The 12,274-nt window shown below is 40.0% G+C and overlaps 4 long non-coding RNA genes across 4 annotated transcripts; all 4 read right to left on the bottom strand.

Annotated features, from left to right (window-relative positions):
• Positions 1–478: 478 nt before the first annotated feature.
• LOC135362002 (uncharacterized) lies at positions 479–1,930 on the bottom strand. The gene is made up of 4 exons (XR_010406304.1): positions 1,908–1,930; positions 1,667–1,778; positions 699–1,284; positions 479–580 (listed from the first exon to the last, which is right to left on the bottom strand). It is a non-coding gene; the product is annotated as an uncharacterized LOC135362002 (long non-coding RNA).
• Positions 1,931–2,514: 584 nt separating this feature from the next.
• On the bottom strand, positions 2,515–3,987 carry LOC135362001 (uncharacterized). Its single transcript, XR_010406303.1, has 4 exons — positions 3,966–3,987; positions 3,725–3,836; positions 2,757–3,342; positions 2,515–2,639 (listed from the first exon to the last, which is right to left on the bottom strand). It is a non-coding gene; the product is annotated as an uncharacterized LOC135362001 (long non-coding RNA).
• Positions 3,988–4,604: 617 nt separating this feature from the next.
• Positions 4,605–6,048, bottom strand: LOC135362000 (uncharacterized). Its single transcript, XR_010406302.1, has 3 exons — positions 5,793–6,048; positions 4,825–5,410; positions 4,605–4,706 (listed from the first exon to the last, which is right to left on the bottom strand). It is a non-coding gene; the product is annotated as an uncharacterized LOC135362000 (long non-coding RNA).
• Positions 6,049–8,836: 2,788 nt separating this feature from the next.
• Positions 8,837–10,169, bottom strand: LOC123842619 (uncharacterized). Its single transcript, XR_010406301.1, has 4 exons — positions 10,147–10,169; positions 9,903–10,015; positions 9,400–9,520; positions 8,837–8,993 (listed from the first exon to the last, which is right to left on the bottom strand). It is a non-coding gene; the product is annotated as an uncharacterized LOC123842619 (long non-coding RNA).
• Positions 10,170–12,274: the final 2,105 nt, after the last annotated feature.

Genomic DNA, 12,274 nt, shown 5'->3' with positions numbered 1-12,274 from the left:
CACATTATCTTCACACAAGAATACAAAACAAGTCTTATTCCTATCAGTATTATAAGGGACAAATTAAGCTCCTAACTAAGTACATGCCAAAAACAAAGTAAACTTAAGAGACCTGAAATCATACATTTGTAGATATCTGAATATAGAAAGGTCTTTAGGGGCACCTAGCTGGCTCAGTCGATGGAGCATGTGATTCTTGATCTCGCTTTTGTAAGTTCAAGCCCCATGTTGGGTGCAGAGATTACTTAAAAATAAAATCTTAAATAAATAAATAAATAAATAAATAAATAAATAAATAAATAAATATCCATGGCACCTGGGTGGCTCAGTCGCTTAAGCATCTGACTCTTGATTTCAGCTCAGGTCATGGTCTTGGGGTCGTGGGAATGAGCCCCAAGTTGGGCTCCTTACCCAGCGGGCCCTGTGCTTGAGATTCTCCCTCTCCCTCTGCACCCCTCCCCACTCACACACACTCTCTCTCTGTCTCAAATAAACAAATAAACCTAAAACAATAAGAGGTCTTTAATCAGTTAATATCACATCTCATACCTGCATACTAGTGAAGATCTTCACCTGATACCTACAAAAATTAAAAAAAAATACCCATTAACACGGATGTGAAGGACATCATCTTCACTTACCTAGATACTCAAGTTCAGATGGTCTTTATTGGAGTAGAATTCACCATTAACGCTCACCTGGTTCCTAGCTAGGTTGTGTTAAAAACCATTTTCAGTTCACTCTGTTTTCTTCACAGGGACCTGAAGAAACACATACAGATGAGTTTAAGATCCAATTTGTTCTAAGACACCTGCACCTATCCTTGTTCACTTCCGTTATTATGGAACACATCAACTCCACCCGCATCCTCGCACCTACTCGAGGTCAACAGTGTTGTCAGAAGAGACGAACACTACTTGACTGGATACCTGGCAAAACCCTATGGTTACCACTGTGGTGACACTCCACCACAATTGCCTAGACAGGATCGACTCCTCAATACTTACAAGATTAAACATACATTTTTCTCTAACATGTGGAAAGTATAAACTCATGCTTATTAGAATTGTTAAGGACTCTATCATTTCTTACCTGATTATCTGAAAAAACAAACAAACAAACAAACACATGGCAAGAAAGTTTAGTCCATCATTCACACTTACCTGGTATGTGAAAATCCGATGATTTGAAATGGTGAAGGTGAACATCATCACCTACCTGGGTAACAGAAATGTCCGCAGACAATGACTAGTGTTAGGTTCATCATCATCTCTTCACAGGGACCTAAAAAACACATGATGATATACGTGTAAAAGGACATGGCTTATTCTAACGGGGCACCTATCAATAAACTTGCTCATTTCCATCATTATGAAAGCATGAACTCTGCCTCAATATCTCTAGTACTCCAAGGGCAAGACCACTGTCAGGTAATACAACTTTTACAGGACACCTACAAACCTCTCATGATCACTACTGTGGTTGCGATACGTTGACCAATCCCTGATAAGTGTAATCCCTCATCACTCAGAGTTAAACAAGAGTTTTCTCTAAACACTGAAAACTCACGGTTTCAAGAGTTAGTTAGCAATCTATCATTTCTCATCTGAATACTTGCAAAGAAATCATGGTAATAGCAAGTGTTAGGGACCCCATCATCACTTACCTAGGTATCTGAGGATCAGAGAGTCTGTGCTGTGACTTAGGCCCACATCATCACCTACTGTGACTTCAACAACGACCATGGGAGCTGCCATTGATAGGCTCACTGTGATGTACTGAGGAGTATGGGGAAAAAATCACTGGAGAAAATATTTTGGGGGCATATCTTATTCTACCTCTATACCTGCAAATTCCCCTCGTCACTGTATCATGGAAGGAACCATCAGCACTACCTAGATACTTACAGAACTCCAAGGTCAATCCTTGAAGAGACGCCTTCCTCTCTTCAAGGTATACCTGCAGTATTCCTATAGTCAATGAAATAGTGAAGGACACTATGATAAATTACCTGGATATCTGCTAATCCATCTAGCACTAGTATGTCAAGTACACATTATCTTCAAACAAGAATACAAAACAAGTCTTATTCCTATCAGTATTATAAGGGACAAATGAAGCTCCTAACTAAGTACATGCCAAAACAAAGGAAACTGAAGAGACCTGAAATCATACATTTGTAGATATCTGAATATAGAAAGGTTTTTAGGGGCACCTAGCTGGCTCAGTCGGTGGAGCATGTGATTCTTGATCTCGCGGTTGTACGTTCAAGCCCCATGTTGGGTGCAGAGATTACTTAAAAATAAAATCATAAATAAATGAATAAATAAATAAATAAATAAATAAATAAATAAATAAATAAATATCCAGGGCACCTGGGTGGCTCAGTCGCTTAAGCATCTGACTCTTGATTTCAGCTCAGGTCATGGTCTTGGGGTCGTGGGAATGAGCCCCAAGTTGGGCTCCTTACCCAGCGGGCCCTGTGCTTGAGATTCTCCCTCTCCCTCTGCACCCCTCCCCACTCACACACACTCTCTCTCTGTCTCAAATAAACAAATAAACCTAAAACAATAAGAGGTCTTTAATCAGTTAATATCACATCTCATACCTGCATTCTAGTGAAGATCTTCACCTGATACCTACAAAAATTAAAAAAAATACCCATTAACACGGATGTGAAGGACATCATCCTCACTTACCTAGATACCCAAGTTCAGATGGTCTTTATTGGAGTAGAATTCACCATTAACGCTCACCTGGTTCCTAGCTAGGTTGTGTTAAAAACCATTTTCAGTTCACCCTGTTTTCTTCACAGGGACCTGAAGAAACACATACAGATGAGTTTAAGATCCAATTTGTTCTAAGACACCTGCACCTATCCTTGTTCACTTCCGTTATTATGGAACACATCAACTCCACCCTCATCCTCGCACCTACTCGAGGTCAACAGTGTTGTCAGAAGAGACGAACACTACTTGACTGGATACCTGGCAAAACCCTATGGTTACCACTGTGGTGACACTCCACCACAATTGCCTAGACAGGATCGACTCCTCAATACTTACAAGATTAAACATACATTTTTCTCTAACATGTGGAAACTATAAACTCATGCTTATTAGAATTGGTAAGGACTCTATCATTTCTTACCTGATTATCTGAAAAAACAAACAAACAAACAAACACATGGCAAGCAAGTTTAGTCCATCATTCACACTTACCTGGTATGTGAAAATCCGATGATTTGAAATGGTGAAGGTGAATATCATCACCTACCTGGGTAACAGAAATATCCGCAGACAATGACTAGTGTTAGGTTCATCATCATCTCTTTACAGGAACCTAAAAAACACATGATGATATACGTGTAAAAGGACATGGCTTATTCTAACGGGGCACCTATCAATAAACTTGCTCATTTCCATCATTATGAAAGCATGAACTCTGCCTCAATATCTCTAGTACTCCAAGGGCAAGACCACTGTCAGGTAATACAACTTTTACAGGATACCTACAAACCTGTCATGATCACTACTGTGGTTGCGATACGTTGACCAATCCCTGATAAGTGTAATCCCTCATCACTCAGAGTTAAACAAGAGTTTTCTCTAAACACTGAAAACTCACGGTTTCAAGAGTTAGTTAGCAATCTATCATTTCTCATCTGAATACTTGCAAAGAAATCATGGTAATAGCAAGTGTTAGGGACCCCATCATCACTTACCTAGGTATCTGAGGATCAGAGGGTCTGTGCTGTGACTTAGGCCCACATCATCACCTACTGTGACTTCAACAACGACCATGGGAGCTGCCATTGATAGGCTCACTGTGATGTACTGAGGAGTATGGGGAAAAAATCACTGGAGAAAATATTTTGGGGGCATATCTTATTCTACCTCTATACCTGCAAATTCCCCTCGTCACTGTATCATGGAAGGAACCATCAGCACTACCTAGATACTTACAGAACTCCAAGGTCAATCCTTGAAGAGACGCCTTCCTCTCTTCAAGGTATACCTGCAGGAATCCCATAGTCAATGAAATAGTGAAGGACACTATGATAAATTACCTGGATATCTGCTAATCCATCTAGCACTACTATGTCAAGTACACATTATCTTCACACAAGAATACAAAACAAGTCTTATTCCTATCAGTATTATAAGGGACAAATTAAGCTCCTAACTAAGTACATGCCAAAAACAAAGTAAACTTAAGAGACCTGAAATCATACATTTGTAGATATCTGAATATAGAAAGGTCTTTAGGGGCACCTAGCTGGCTCAGTCGATGGAGCATGTGATTCTTGATCTCGCTTTTGTAAGTTCAAGCCCCATGTTGGGTGCAGAGATTACTTAAAAATAAAATCTTAAATAAATAAATAAATAAATAAATAAATAAATAAATAAATAAATAAATAAATAAATAAATATCCAGGGCACCTGGGTGGCTCAGTCGCTTAAGCATCTGACTCTTGATTTCAGCTCAGGTCATGGTCTTGGGGTCGTGGGAATGAGCCCCAAGTTGGCCTCCTTACCCAGCGGGCCCTGTGCTTGAGATTCTCCCTCTCCCTCTGCACCCCTCCCCACTCACACACACTCTCTCTCTGTCTCAAATAAACAAATAAACCTAAAACAATAAGAGGTCTTTAATCAGTTAATATCACATCTCATACCTGCATACTAGTGAAGATCTTCACCTGATACCTACAAAAATTAAAAAAAAATACCCATTAACACGGATGTGAAGGACATCATCTTCACTTACCTAGATACTCAAGTTCAGATGGTCTTTATTGGAGTAGAATTCACCATTAACGCTCACCTGGTTCCTAGCTAGGTTGTGTTAAAAACCATTTTCAGTTCACTCTGTTTTCTTCACAGGGACCTGAAGAAACACATACAGATGAGTTTAAGATCCAATTTGTTCTAAGACACCTGCACCTATCCTTGTTCACTTCCGTTATTATGGAACACATCAACTCCACCCGCATCCTCGCACCTACTCGAGGTCAACAGTGTTGTCAGAAGAGACGAACACTACTTGACTGGATACCTGGCAAAACCCTATGGTTACCACTGTGGTGACACTCCACCACAATTGCCTAGACAGGATCGACTCCTCAATACTTACAAGATTAAACATACATTTTTCTCTAACATGTGGAAAGTATAAACTCATGCTTATTACAATTGTTAAGGACTCTATCATTTCTTACCTGATTATCTGAAAAAACAAACAAACAAACAAACACATGGCAAGCAAGTTTAGTCCATCATTCACACTTACCTGGTATGTGAAAATCCGATGATTTGAAATGGTGAAGGTGAACATCATCACCTACCTGGGTAACAGAAATGTCCGCAGACAATGACTAGTGTTAGGTTCATCATCATCTCTTCACAGGGACCTAAAAAACACATGATGATATACGTGTAAAAGGACATGGCTTATTCTAACGGGGCACCTATCAATAAACTTGCTCATTTCCATCATTATGAAAGCATGAACTCTGCCTCAATATCTCTAGTACTCCAAGGGCAAGACCACTGTCAGGTAATACAACTTTTACAGGACACCTACAAACCTGTCATGATCACTACTGTGGTTGCGATACGTTGACCAATCCCTGATAAGTGTAATCCCTCATCACTCAGAGTTAAACAAGAGTTTTCTCTAAACACTGAAAACTCACGGTTTCAAGAGTTAGTTAGCAATCTATCATTTCTCATCTGAATACTTGCAAAGAAATCATGGTAATAGCAAGTGTTAGGGACCCCATCATCACTTACCTAGGTATCTGAGGATCAGAGAGTCTGTGCTGTGACTTAGGCCCACATCATCACCTACTGTGACTTCAACAACGACCATGGGAGCTGCCATTGATAGGCTCACTGTGATGTACTGAGGAGTATGGGGAAAAAATCACTGGAGAAAATATTTGGGGGGCATATCTTATTCTACCTCTATACCTGCAAATTCCCCTCGTCACTGTATCATGGAAGGAACCATCAGCACTACCTAGATACTTACAGAACTCGAAGGTCAATCCTTGAAGAGACGCCTTCCTCTCTTCAAGGTATACCTGCAGGAATCCCATAGTCAATGAAATAGTGAAGGACACTATGATAAATTACCTGGATATCTGCTAATCCATCTAGCACTACTATGTCAAGTACACATTATCTTCACACAAGAATACAAAACAAGTCTTATTCCTATCAGTATTATAAGGGACAAATTAAGCTCCTAACTAAGTACATGCCAAAAACAAAGTAAACTTAAGAGACCTGAAATCATACATTTGTAGATATCTGAATATAGAAAGGTCTTTAGGGGCACCTAGCTGGCTCAGTCGATGGAGCATGTGATTCTTGATCTCGCTTTTGTAAGTTCAAGCCCCATGGTGGGTGCAGAGATTACTTAAAAATAAAATCTTAAATAAATAAATAAATAAATAAATAAATAAATATCCATGGCACCTGGGTGGCTCAGTCGCTTAAGCATCTGACTCTTGATTTCAGCTCAGGTCATGGTCTTGGGGTCGTGGGAATGAGCCCCAAGTTGGGCTCCTTACCCAGCGGGCCCTGTGCTTGAGATTCTCCCTCTCCCTCTGCACCCCTCCCCACTCACACACACTCTCTCTCTGTCTCAAATAAACAAATAAACCTAAAACAATAAGAGGTCTTTAATCAGTTAATATCACATCTCATACCTGCATACTAGTGAAGATCTTCACCTGATACCTACAAAAATTTAAAAAAAATACCCATTAACACGGATGTGAAGGACATCATCCTCACTTACCTAGATACTCAAGTTCAGATGGTCTTTATTGGAGTAGAATTCACCATTAACGCTCACCTGGTTCCTAGCTAGGTTGTGTTAAAAACCATTTTCAGTTCACTCTGTTTTCTTCACAGGGACCTGAAGAAACACATACAGATGAGTTTAAGATCCAATTTGTTCTAAGACACCTGTACCTATCCTTGTTCACTTCCGTTATTATGGAACACATCAACTCCACCCGCATCCTCGCACCTACTCGAGGTCAACAGTGTTGTCAGAAGAGACGAACACTACTTGACTGGATACCTGGCAAAACCCTATGGTTACCACTGTGGTGACACTCCACCACAATTGCCTAGACAGGATCGACTCCTCAATACTTACAAGATTAAACATACATTTTTCTCTAACATGTGGAAAGTATAAACTCATGCTTATTACAATTATTAAGGACTCTATCATTTCTTACCTGATTATCTGAAAAAACAAACAAACAAACAAACACATGGCAAGCAAGTTTAGTCCATCATTCACACTTACCTGGTATGTGAAAATCAGATGATTTGAAATGGTGAAGGTGAACATCATCACCTACCTGGGTAACAGAAATGTCCGGAGACAATGACTAGTGTTAGGTTCATCATCATCTCTTTACAGGAACCTAAAAAACACATGATGATATATGTGTAAAAGGACATGGCTTATTCTAACAGGACACCTATCAATAAGCTTGGTCATTTCCATCATTATAAAAGCATTAACTCTGCCTGAATATCTCTAGTACTCCAAGGTCAAGACCACTATCAGGTAATACAACTTTTACAGGACACCTACAAACCTGTCATGAAAACTACTGTGGTTGCGATACGTTGACCAATACCTGATAAGTGTAATCCCTCATCACTCAGAGTTAAACAAGAGTTTTCTCTAAACACTGAAAACTCACGGTTTCAAGAGTTAGTTAGCAATCTATCATTTCTCATCTGAATACTTGCAAAGAAATCATGGTAATAGCAAGTGTTAGGGACCCCGTCATCACTTACCTAAGTATCTGAGGATCGGAGGGTCTGTCCTGTGACTTAAGCCCACATCATCACCTACTGTGACTTCAACAATGTCCCATGGGAGCTGCCCGTGATAGGCTCACTGTGATGTACTGATAGGAGTATGGGGAAAAAATCACTGGATATAATATTTGCGGGGCATATCTTATTCTACCTCTATACCTGCAAATTCCCCTCGTCACTTTATCACTGAAGGAACCATGAGCACTACCTAGATACTTACAGAACTCCAAGGTCAATCCTTGAAGAGACGCCTTCCTCTCTTCAAGGTATACCTGCAGTAATCCCATAGTCAATGAAATAGTGAAAGACACTATGATAAATTACCTGGATATCTGCTAATCCATCTAGCACTACTATGTCAAGTACACATTATCTTCAAACAAGAATACAAAACAAGCCTTATTCCTATCAGTATTATAAGGGACAAATTAAGCTCCTAAGTAAGTACATGCCAAAAACAAAGTAAACTTAAGAGACCTGAAATCATACATTTGTAGATATCTGAATATAGAAAGGTCTTTAGGGGCACCTAACTGGCTAAGTCGGTGGAGCATGTGATTCTTGATCTCGCAGTTGTAAGTTCAAGCCCCATGTTGGGTGCAGAGAGTACTTAAAAATAACTAACTAACAAAGAAACAAAGAAACAAACAAACAAATAAATAAATAAATGTATGTATGTATGTCTAGGGCACCTGGGTGGCTCAGTCGTTTAAGCGTCTGACTCCTGATTTCAGCTCAGGTCATGATCTAGGTGTCGTGGGAATGAGCCCCAAGTTGGGCTCCTTACCCAGCGGGCCCTGTGCTTGAGATTCTCCCTCTCCCTCTGCACCCCTCCCCACTCACACACACTCTCTCTCTGTCTCAAGTATACAGATAAACCTAAAATAATAAGAGGTCTTTATTCAGTTAATATCACATCTCATACCTGCATAGTAGTGAAGATCTTCACCTGATACCTACAAAAATTTTTAAAAAATACCCATTTACACGGATGTTAAGGACATCATCCTCACTTACCTACATACTCAAGTTCAGATGGTCTTTATTGTAGTAGGATTCACCATTAACGCTCACCTGGTTCCTAGCAAGGTTGTGTTAAAAACCATTTTCAGTTCACCCTGTTTTCTTCACAGGAACCTGAAGAAACACATACAGATGAGTTTAAGATCCAATTTGTTCTAAGACACCTGCACTTATCCTTGTTCACTTCCATTATTATGGATCACATCAACTCCACCCGCATCCTCGCACCTACTCGAGGTCAACAGTGTTGTCAGCAGAGACGAACACTACTTGACTGGATACCTGGCAAAACCCTATGGTTACCACTGTGGTGACACTCCACCACAACTGCCTAGACAGGATCGACTCCTCAATACTTACAAGATTAAACATACATTTTTCTCTAACATGTGGAAAGTATAAACTCATGCTTATTCGAATTGGTAAGGACTCTATCATTTCTTACCTGATTATCTGAAAAAACAAACAAACAAACAAACAAACACATGGCAAGCAAGTTTAGTCCATCATTCACACTTACCTGGTATGTGAAAATCCGATGATTTGAAATGGTGAAGGTGAACCTCATCACCTTCCTGGGTAACAGAAATGTCCGCAGACAATGACTAGTGTTAGGTTCATCATCATCTCTTCACAGGAACCTAAAAAACACATGATGATATATGTGTAAAAGGACATGGCTTATTCTAAAGGGGCACCTATCAATAAGCTTGGTCATTTCCATCATTGTAAAAGCATTAACTCTGCCTGAATATCTCTAGTACTCCAAGGTCAAGACCACTGTCAGGTAATACAACTTTTACAGGACACCTACAAACCTGTCATGATCACTACTGTGGTTGCGATACGTTGACCAATCCCTGATAAGCGTAATCCCTCATCACTCAGAGTTAAACAAGAGTTTTCTCTAAACACTGAAAACTCACGGTTTCTAGAGTTAGTTAGCAATCTATCATTTCTCATCTGAATACTTGCAAAGAAATCATGGTAATAGCAAGTGTTAGAGACCCCATCATCACTTACCTAGGTATCTGAGGATCAGAGCGTCTGTGCTGTGACTTAGGCCCACATCATCGCCTACTGTGACTTCAACAACGTCCCATGGGAGCTGCCATTGATAGGCTCACTGTGATGTACTGATAGGAGCATGGGAAAAAAATCACTGGAGAAAATATTTGGGGGGCATATCTTATTCTACCTCTATACCTGCAAATTCCCCTCGTCACTGTATCATTGAAGGAACCATCAGCACTACCTAGATACTTACAGAACTCCAAGGTCAATCCTTGAAGAGACGCCTTCCTCTCTTCAAGGTACACCTGCAGGAATCCCATAGTCAATGAAATAGTGAAGGACACTATGATAAATTACCTGGATATCTGCTAATCCATCTAGCACTACTATGTCAAGTACACATTATCTTCACACAAGAATACAAAACAAGTCTTATTCCTATCAGTATTATAAGGGACAAATTAAGCTCCTAACTAAGTACATGCCAAAAACAAAGTAAACTTAAGAGACCTGAAATCATACATTTGTAGATATCTGAATATAGAAAGGTCTTTAGGGGCACCTAGCTGGCTCAGTCGGTGGAGCATGTGATTCTTGATCTCGCAGTTGTCAGTTCAAGCCCCATGTTGGGTGCAGAGATTACTTAAAAATAAAATCTTAAAATAATAAATAAATAAATGTCCAGGGCACCTGGGTGGCTCAGTCGGTTAAGCGTCTGACTCTTGATTTCAGCTCAGGTCATGATCTTGGGGTCGTGGGAATGAGCCCCACGTTGGGCTCCTTACCCAGCGGACCCTGTGCTTGAGATTCTCCCTCTCCTTCTGCACCCCTCCCCACTCACACACAGTCTCTCTCTGTCTCAAATAAACAAATAAACCTAAAACAATAAGCGGTCTTTAATCAGTTAATATCACATCTCATACCTGCATACTAGTGAAGATCTTCACCTGATACCTACAAAAATTTAAAAAAAATACACATTAACACGGATGTTAAGGACATCATCCTCACTTACCTACATACTCAAGTTCAGATGGTCTTTATTGTAGTAGGATTCACCATTAACGCTCACCTGGTTCCTAGCAAGGTTGTGTTAAAAACCATTTTCAGTTCACCCTGTTTTCTTCACAGGAACCTGAAGAAACACATACAGATGAGTTTAAGATCCAATTTGTTCTAAGACACCTGCACCTATCTTTGTTCACTTCCATTATTATGGAACACATCAATCCACCCGTATCCTCGCACCTACTCGAGGTCAACAGTGTTGTCAGCAGAGACCAACACTACTTGACTGGATACCTGGAGGAACCCTATGGTTACCGGTGTGGTGGCACTTCACCACAATTGCCTAGATAGGATCAACTCTTCAATACTTACAGGATTAAACATAGATTTCTCTCTAAAATATGGAAAGCATAAACTCATTCTCATTAGAATTGGAAAGGACTCTATCATTTTTTACCTGAATATCTGGAACAAAATAATGTTAACAAGAAGTGTTAAGACACCATCATCACTTACCTAAGCGTGTGAAGTTCAAATGGTCTTTGTTTGTGGGTTAGTCCCATCTCACTTACCTCCTTTCCTGCTATGTGTCTCCTTCACTACCACAGACTGGCTCACAGACACGGTGTTAACAGGAACGTGAAAAACATGCTGTGGAAAGTGTTCAGTACACATCCTGTTCTACCTGGACACCCACAGAATTCCTTTGGTCAGCTCTATCATTTTGTAACTCATCAAGGTCACCTGAATAACTGTAGAACTCTGAGGTTAAACCCTCACCTGAAATACCTTCCTTTCTTGAAGAGGTATCCAGAAAAATTTTATGGTTGCTTGCCCCTCTGTCACCATTAGGAGTATAAAAAAACACATTATCTCTAAACAAGAAGCTAGTTAATAGTCGTGCTTACTAGTATTGCTCAGGACAAACCAAGTTCTTAACTATAAACATGCCCCAAAACAAGGTTATTAGAAGAGTCTTGGGATCATTATTAATTACCTAGATGTCTGAAAATAACAAAAAGCCTCTAAAGAGTGTATGTCCTATCACATCATACCTCTATTAGCAAAGACCTTAATAGGATACCTGCAAAAACATAACACATGTTTTGGGGACACCATCCTTATCTAGATACTGAAGATCAGACAGTGTGCATTGTAGTAAGACCCACTTTGTCACTTACCTGGTTACTAGCAATCTCAAATAATGACCATTGCTAGATTCACTGTGATTTCTTGACTGGAACCTGAAAAACATGTGTAATGATTATGTTTAAGAACACAACTTCTGGGGCGTCTGGGTGGCTCAGTCGATTGGGCATCTGACTCTTCATTTCACTCAGGTCATGATCTCAGCATCATGGGATCGGGCCCCG

Source organism: Mirounga angustirostris, unplaced genomic scaffold (assembly GCF_029215605.1).
Source record: "Mirounga angustirostris isolate CCGP_5_RB_7025 unplaced genomic scaffold, mMirAng1.0.hap1 SCAF_11, whole genome shotgun sequence".
In the NCBI taxonomy this organism is placed as follows: Eukaryota; Metazoa; Chordata; class Mammalia; order Carnivora; family Phocidae; genus Mirounga; species Mirounga angustirostris.
The sequence above is the reverse complement of the archived record's forward strand: the minus strand, read 5'-3'. Positions and strand labels throughout refer to the sequence as shown.